The following is a 7,418-nucleotide window of genomic DNA, read 5'->3' as shown; positions in this document are numbered from 1 at the left end:
GTGTGAGAGAGAGAGAGAGACAGAGAGAGAGAGAGAGAGAGAGAGAGAGAGAGAGAGAGAGAGAGAAAGTACTTTTTTTTTTTTTTGTTTTGAGCCAGGATTTTTCTATGTTGCCCTGACTGTCCTGGAACTCACTCTGTAGACCAGGTTGTCCTGGAGCTCAGAGATCCACCTGCCTCTGCCTCTCAAGTGCTGGAATTAAAGGTGTGTGGTGTGCACCATCTCTCCACCACTACCGAGAGAGAGAGAGAGAGAGAGAGAGAGAGAGAGAGAGAGAGAGAGAGAGAGAGAGAGAGAATGAATGAATATCTCAGAGTTCCATGTGCAAGCTGGTTTCTGTTTTTGTTTAGTTTAGTTTTGGTTTGGTTTCGGTTTTTCAAAACAGATTTTCTCTGTGTAGTCTTGGCTGTCCTGGTACTTGATCTGTAGATGAGGCTGGCCTTGGAGTCACAGAGATCCACCTACCTCTGCCTCCCAAGTGCTGCAGTTAAAGGCATGCACCACCACACCTCCCAAAAGAAATCTTTAGCCCAAAAGAAATCTTGTGTCTCAGCCTACTTTACTAGAACTCTTCAAACCTAACTTCAGAAGAGAGGGTCTCCACTCTCATTTCCTCTTCCAGTGAGGGAAAACCCAACATTTCAGCCCCTTTCTGAAGTAGAAAACCAAGTCCCAAACATGACTGAGTCATCACTGTCTGACATCGTAACCATGCTAGCCATTAAAGGTAATTAGAATAACACAATAAGAAGTCCCAGGGCTGAAGTTAGAGAAGACAGCTAAATGATTGGGAGTATTGCTGCCCTACAGAGAACCAGGGTTCTGTTCCTGGCCCCTACACAGTAGTACAAAACTGTTTCTAACTCTAGTTCCAGGGAATCTGATCCCTTCTTCAGGCCTCTGCACACAAATAGTCATACACGTAAAATAATCAAGCTGGGCAGCGGTGTACGCCTTCGACTCAGCTGTCCCAAGGCAGAGACACGCAGGCAGATCTCTGAGGTGGAGGCCAAACTGGTCTACAGACCGAGTTCCATGACAGTCAGGGCTACACAGAGAAACTCTGTCTCAAAACCAAACCAAACCAAACCAAACAAACAATAGATAAAATAAAAAAAAATGCTTAAAAGATAATCCAGGAGCTGAGTGGGCATGAGGTGCTGAGTAAGACCCTGTCTCCCAACAACATTCAGTTCCCAGATGCACTAAGGTTTCAAGGGCCCCCCAGTCACAAGGGAACATTGGCTGTCACCTTTCTGTCACAGCTGTTCCAAACTGAGAGCTCCAAAACCCTCTACCCAGAATCGAGAACTGCCGATTCACCTGGTTGCCAGTGAGGCTGGCCAGTGCTGGGTGTGGTGGTGCATGCCTGTGATCCCAGTATCTGAGAGACCAAGGCAAGAGCAGGAGTTTAAAGCCAACCCAAGTCACATAGCAAGACTGTCTCCAAATACAGGAAAAGTGCTGTTCAGGGTTAGGGTGGGCAGGTGCTGGGCACCACTGAAACCACCTGGGAAAGGACAACGAATCTTAAAAGAGAGACCCACAAGGCCTTATCCACAGCAGTAATATGACCAACAGGACACCAGAACTAGTGTGCAAGCTACAATTATATTATATCATATTATATTATATGATATTATATTATATTTATTCGAGACAGGGTCTACACAGCTATTCTGGAACCCACTATGTAGACCAGGTTGGCCACAAACTCACAGAGATCTGCCTGCCTCTGCCTCCCGAGGGCTGGGACTAAAGGCCTGCAACATATGCCTGGCTGGCTGCAAGCTCCAATTTTAAAGCAAGTGCGATCACAGACTCTAAATGACAGACAAGAAGGCAGAGCATTCACAAGTGAAGTGCTGAGCACACAACTTAAGTCCACTACAACCACTGCTGCTCAGACGCTCGCCGTGCAATCCATGAAACACGAAAGTGTCACACTGTATAAATCCACCCCTCGCTTTCACTAAAGCAAGAGGCGGGATTCCGAAGTTAGTGTACCCACAGTTGAATGCTATGTTCTTGTTCGAATTTATTGCAGTAATTAGGGTTGGGAACATAGCACGTTGTAGAGTGCTTATCTGATACGTGTGAGGTTCTACTTCAAATCCTCAGCACCACAAAAGTAAAAATAAAACAAATGCAGGTTTTAAGTTAATAAAACGTAGACGTTCAGAAACACAGACCAAAAAAATCTGAGTTTCAGACTTGAACTGAGAGCGGATCCGCTCCTAGCCAGCTTTTGGTTGCCCTCTGGTGGCCTGGCCAGGCACTGCGTGGAGTCCCCGCCCTTGTTCTCAGGGCGGGGCCGCCATATATTTGCATACCCACAGAACACTGCGCACAATACAAAAACATAACAAAAAAATTACTATGTTGTTTTGCGAATATCTTCATGAAAGTCAGCATAAATTTATAAAAGAAAAAGAGTAATTCTTTTTAGCTAGAGTCGTCGTGAGTCAAGTAGACACCATCACTGAGTTAGGTGTTGTTCTTACTCGAGCTTTGAGTACCCAAGTATTTGGGTATACTCTGGTTTCTCTTCAGATCGTATAAATCTTTCGCCTTTTACTAAAGATTTCCGTGGAGAGGAACAACTCTGAGTCTTAAACCAATTTTTTGAGGCCTTGTTCCGGCAAGGCTACACCTAAGCGTGTCAAATAATAGAACCGATGTCCTGCTCTTTCACTTGCTAGCGACATTTAGTATATCCTGTTCTCACAGAGAGAATAGTAGTTCTTTTGGTTCAGGTTACTACCACTGTTTTCAAGAAGGCCCTAGTTTGAGTGTGAGACACCTATTAGTTGTATTCTGGGTGTTTGTATAAACCATACTTAAAATTTAATACCTATTCCTTTCCCTTAAAACTGAGTGAGGTAGAGTTCTTGTGAACTCTTTCTCTCCGTATTTGGGAGGTGGAGGGGGGAATGAGCTTCTGTGAGTTCAAGGCCACCCTGGTTTATATAGCAAATTCCAGGACATAGACTCAAAAACAACCTTACCATTAACCACAGCTAGAATTCCGCTCAGCATTCTCTTGAGGGGATAAGGCAGATGCAATGAAAAACTCCGTGTGACCGATGATGATGGAGAAGGTTACAGCCCGGTCACATTGCAATGGCTCCCCTGGTGGACCCCCTTTTCCAATCTGAGGTCCCTGGGAGGCCAATGTTGCAGACTTTGTGACTGACAAGACTCCAGGTTGTTGTGGCAGGAGAGAGAAGAGACTGGAGAGATGCTGTTGTCAGCTAGCTGGGGACTAAATATTGTGTAGCCTCTGTAGTCCTGAGTGTTTAAACAGCAGGGACCTGACTAGGCCTGGTCTCCCCTATTTGTCAGGTGAGTCAGACAGTCTGACACCCCCACCCGCTGTGCCCTAGGCTCTGACATTTCATGATGTTAAGCGCTGGGCTCCAGGGAGTAGAGATCAGAGAGTGGCAGAACCAAAGTGCACTCGGTCTATAAGAACCGCCCTGGCCTTTAGTTACTACAAGGCTGTCCATCCTGTGGGGCCTGACTCAGACTTCCTGTGGTGATGAAAGCAGCTGAGACTGACAGGCGGCAGATGCTGTCGCACACCCGTGCGCATCATTCATAAACAGACATATGTGTACTCCCATGTACTCACACATGCATTCTTATATGGAAGCAGTCACCTACTCATGTAAGCACACTTACATACATACATTTCTGTAAATAACAAGATGCAGGTACTTATACACACACGCACTTGCCTGCATACACTCACATCCATGCAGTCACTTACATTCACATGCGTGTTCACATACATACCTTGGAGTGGACCTACCGGGCATGCTTGGCTTTAACGTAACTACAGCCTCATGCGTGATAGCAGGCACATGCTCTACCACTGAGTTAGAGTACTTCCTTGCCCATGGAGAACTTTGTTGAGCACTGGACCCAGGGGGAAGCCATACACGTGAAGGATGATGGGAGCAGAGTGCCCAGGAGTCATGAAGGCCTTGTAGAGGCAGAGGTGTGGGTGCCAGGCCTTGGGGCAAACACAGAATGTTCCAGAAAGGGCTGGAGAGATGGCTCAGAGGTTAAGAGCACTGACTGCTCTTCCAGAGGACTTGAGTTCAATTCCCAGCAACCACATGGTGGCTCACAACCATCTATAATGGGACTGATGCCTTCTTCTGGTGTGTCTGAAGACAGCTACAGTGTACGCATATACATAAAATAATAAATAAATAAATGTAGTAGGCTTCTGAGCTGTTTCTGCCCCAAACCCATGACCCTAGTCAATTGGAAGGCACATCTCTTTGGGATGGCAGACCTAATACCAGCCGGAAGGACTTTGACTTGACTTTGGATCAGGGATCACTAATGAAGATACCATTGGGATGTCTAAAGACACTGGATATGAAGGATTATAATGAGTTAACAGTAATTATTCCATCAGGGTCTTCTTTTCAAAGATGGCCCACAGAGACGTACTCCATCTAAAAACCTCCTCACATCCATTGCTAGAGTAAGTACAGAGGGAGCCCCCTGGACAAAAATTGAGGACCTGTTAACCAGTGCCACAACCTGCTGTCTAGTCACAGAACCTTAAGAGGCCTCGGTGTTCTCACCTGTAGACTGGGCTTTCTCTCTTGAGGCTTTGTGATGGTAAAACTCAGCAACTTTCTTTCTTCCTTTCTTCCTTTCTTCCTTTCTTCCTTTCTTCCTTTCTTCCTTTCTTCCTTCCTTTCTTTCTTTCTTTCTTTCTTTCTTTCTTTCTTTCTTTCTTTCTTTCTTTCTTTCTTTCTTTCTTTCTTTCTTTCTTTCTTTCTTTCTTTCTTTCTTTCTTTCTTCTTTTTTGTGAGATAAGGTCATTGGGTCACGGCATGAACTCAGGCTAGAGCAAGTGCAGATAGCAGGAAGGTGTTCTACCGAAACCCTAAAGAGGCCAGCCTGCAGAGGCCGGAAGTTTTCCAAAGAGACACGCCCCTGAGACGCAACTTCCTTTTTCTAGGCTCCGCCTCCTGAAGGCTCCTCACTATTTATTTATTTATTTTTTGTTTTGTTTTTGTTTTTGTTTTGTTTTTGTTTTTTCGGAGCTGGGGACCGAACCCAGGGCCTTGCGCTTGCTAGGCAAGCGCTCTACCGCTGAGCTAAATCCCCAACCCCCTATTTATTTATTTTTAATAAACCAAGTATTATTTCTGTTTTGTCTGGAAAACTAGACAATCCACCAGTGCAACAAGGTATTAATTAATCTCTTCCTCATCATCACCAGCTCCAGCACCACCCTGGCCTTTCTTGGCATTCTTCCTCTTCACTCTGCCCGGGCGGCCACCACTATAATAAGAACGGAGGGAAAAGTCAATGTGCTTCTGAGAGTCCAGACGAACAATGACGTTCACCACCTGCTTGCGGACCCTGATGTGACGTCGGCAGATGAGCACACGGGCATGGTGAATAGACTTGGCCAGGTCCAGCTTAAAGACCTGGGTCTGCAGCCATCTCTCCAAGAAATCCTCAATCTTCAGGCCCAGAATGTAATCCAGCTTCATTTTGCCCTCCTCCAGCTCCCCAAAGTGAACAAGTTGCCTCAGTAGAGCATTGCCTTCAAACAGAGGCTGAGGATCCTTCTCATCCAGCGTCAACAGCTCCAGGGCAGGCTTACGGATCTTCGCCAGGGTAAATTTGACCTTCCACACCTCACGTTTGTTCCGGAGTCCATACTCTCCAATCAACTTTAGCCCCTGGTCCAGACGCGATTTCTCGAAGGGCCTCTGTGGGGTCACATCGGTTTTGCCGCAACCCAGCTTCTGGCGACCAGCATGTTGACTATGGTAGGCCCGCTGCGCCTACGGACTCAGGACACACTCCTCACTTTCTAGAACTTCACAGACATAAAATGTAGCAGTTTAACCAAGTTCTCTCCCTGGACGTGGGTGTCTATGGGTGAAAAATAAAATATTTTTTTCTTTTTTTTTTTCTTTTTTTCGGAGCTGGGGACCGAACCCAGGGCCTTGCGGTTGCTAGGCAAGCGCTCTACCACTGAGCCAAATCCCCAACCCCATAAAATAATTTTTGTATGTAAAGGTGTGCACGCAAGCACCTGTGTGCGTGTATGTAGGGTCCGGGGGTCAACCTCACATATTGATCCTCAAGTGCTCACTGTGCATTGTGCATCTTGGACTAAAATTAATTTAGTTCATTATCTTTATCCTTATTACTTGTATGCATGAGAGGGCATGTTCCGAGAAGCACACGCTGGAGAAGAAAGGGCAGCTGTCTAGTTCTCTTTTCCTATGGTTCTGTTTCTCTCCTCCCCTGTACGTTCTAGGGGTTGAATTCACGTGGACAGATGCTTTTACACTCCGGGCCACCTCACCAGCCTAATTTTTTAAAATTATTATTATTTACTTTTAAAATCGATTCCTTGAGAATTTCATAGATATACACAATGCATTTTGATCAGATCACACCCCTCCAAACCCCCCAACACACACACACATACACACACACACACACACACACACACACACACACTACCACCACCACCACGACTCAAAGTCTCCTCCAGCCACCATCGAGGTTAAATGCTCTACCAATTGAGCTATCTGGGCTGTTTTTTTTTTTTTTTTTTTTTTTTTTTTTTTTTTTTTTTTTTAGCTGGGATCTTATTTTGTAGCCTAACCTGGCCTGGAATTTGCTATATACATCCCCTTTGAACTCACAGAGATCTACCTGCCTCTGCCTCTGCCTCCAGAGTGTGAGAGCTTACGACTGTGCCCGACATTTATTGGATTTCAGCACTGTTCGCTTGCCTGCTTATCTAGAGACCGGTCTTCCACTAGTCTGGAAGTCACCGAGTAGGCCAGGCTGGCTGGAAGGGAGCCACAGGGACCATCGACCAATGGTCATGCCATGCTGCCCGTCTCAGGGGCCACTGAAGAATGAGCGTGTGTGGGAGTAGCCCATGGCCAGTTAGTCAGCCTTAGTAGAGTCTTCCGTTGTGCTAACAGCACCAGCAGGGTCCCTCTGGGGGACAGCATTCCACTCCATAGGAGATAAAGACTCCAGGCTCCGGGGTCTGTAAGCCGTGCCTACCCCACCCACCTCTCTGCCAGCTCTGCGACAGGGATGCCCTGCAAGGGTTTACAGCTGAAGGAGTGTAAACACATGGCTCGAGTCCCTTTGTTGCTTTTCGGCAAATTAAAATTTATCTCTCAGGGAGGAAATGAGAGGTCATTCCCGCCCCCTCCCCCACTCTTCTTAATGGGCTCTGATGAAGGAAATGAATTGAGGGGGAAGGAATCAGAAATCCGATCCACCTCTTCTGGCTCAGAAAGGGAGTGGGGACTCCCTGTGCCCTCAGAAGGGCGGCTGGGCACAGTGTGTTTTATTATATAATTAACCTTGACCCTTCTGGGTTCAAAGAAAGAGGTTAGTTG

At 46.4% G+C, this 7,418-nt stretch overlaps 1 non-coding gene and 1 pseudogene across 1 annotated transcript; one reads left to right on the top strand and one right to left on the bottom strand.

Moving 5' to 3' along the window:
- The first annotated feature begins 2,533 nt into the window (after positions 1-2,533).
- Positions 2,534-2,649, top strand: Rnu5b1 (RNA, U5B small nuclear 1). Its single transcript, XR_015628266.1, has one exon. It is a non-coding gene; the product is annotated as a U5 spliceosomal RNA (small nuclear RNA).
- A 2,573-nt stretch (positions 2,650-5,222) lies between these two features.
- On the bottom strand, positions 5,223-5,800 carry Rps9-ps14 (ribosomal protein S9, pseudogene 14; annotated as a pseudogene).
- Positions 5,801-7,418: the final 1,618 nt, after the last annotated feature.

Source organism: Rattus norvegicus, chromosome 8, assembly GCF_021556685.1.
Source record: "Rattus norvegicus strain SHRSP/BbbUtx chromosome 8, alternate assembly SHRSP_T2T, whole genome shotgun sequence".
Classification (NCBI taxonomy): domain Eukaryota; kingdom Metazoa; phylum Chordata; class Mammalia; order Rodentia; family Muridae; genus Rattus; species Rattus norvegicus.
The sequence above is the reverse complement of the archived record's forward strand: the minus strand, read 5'-3'. Positions and strand labels throughout refer to the sequence as shown.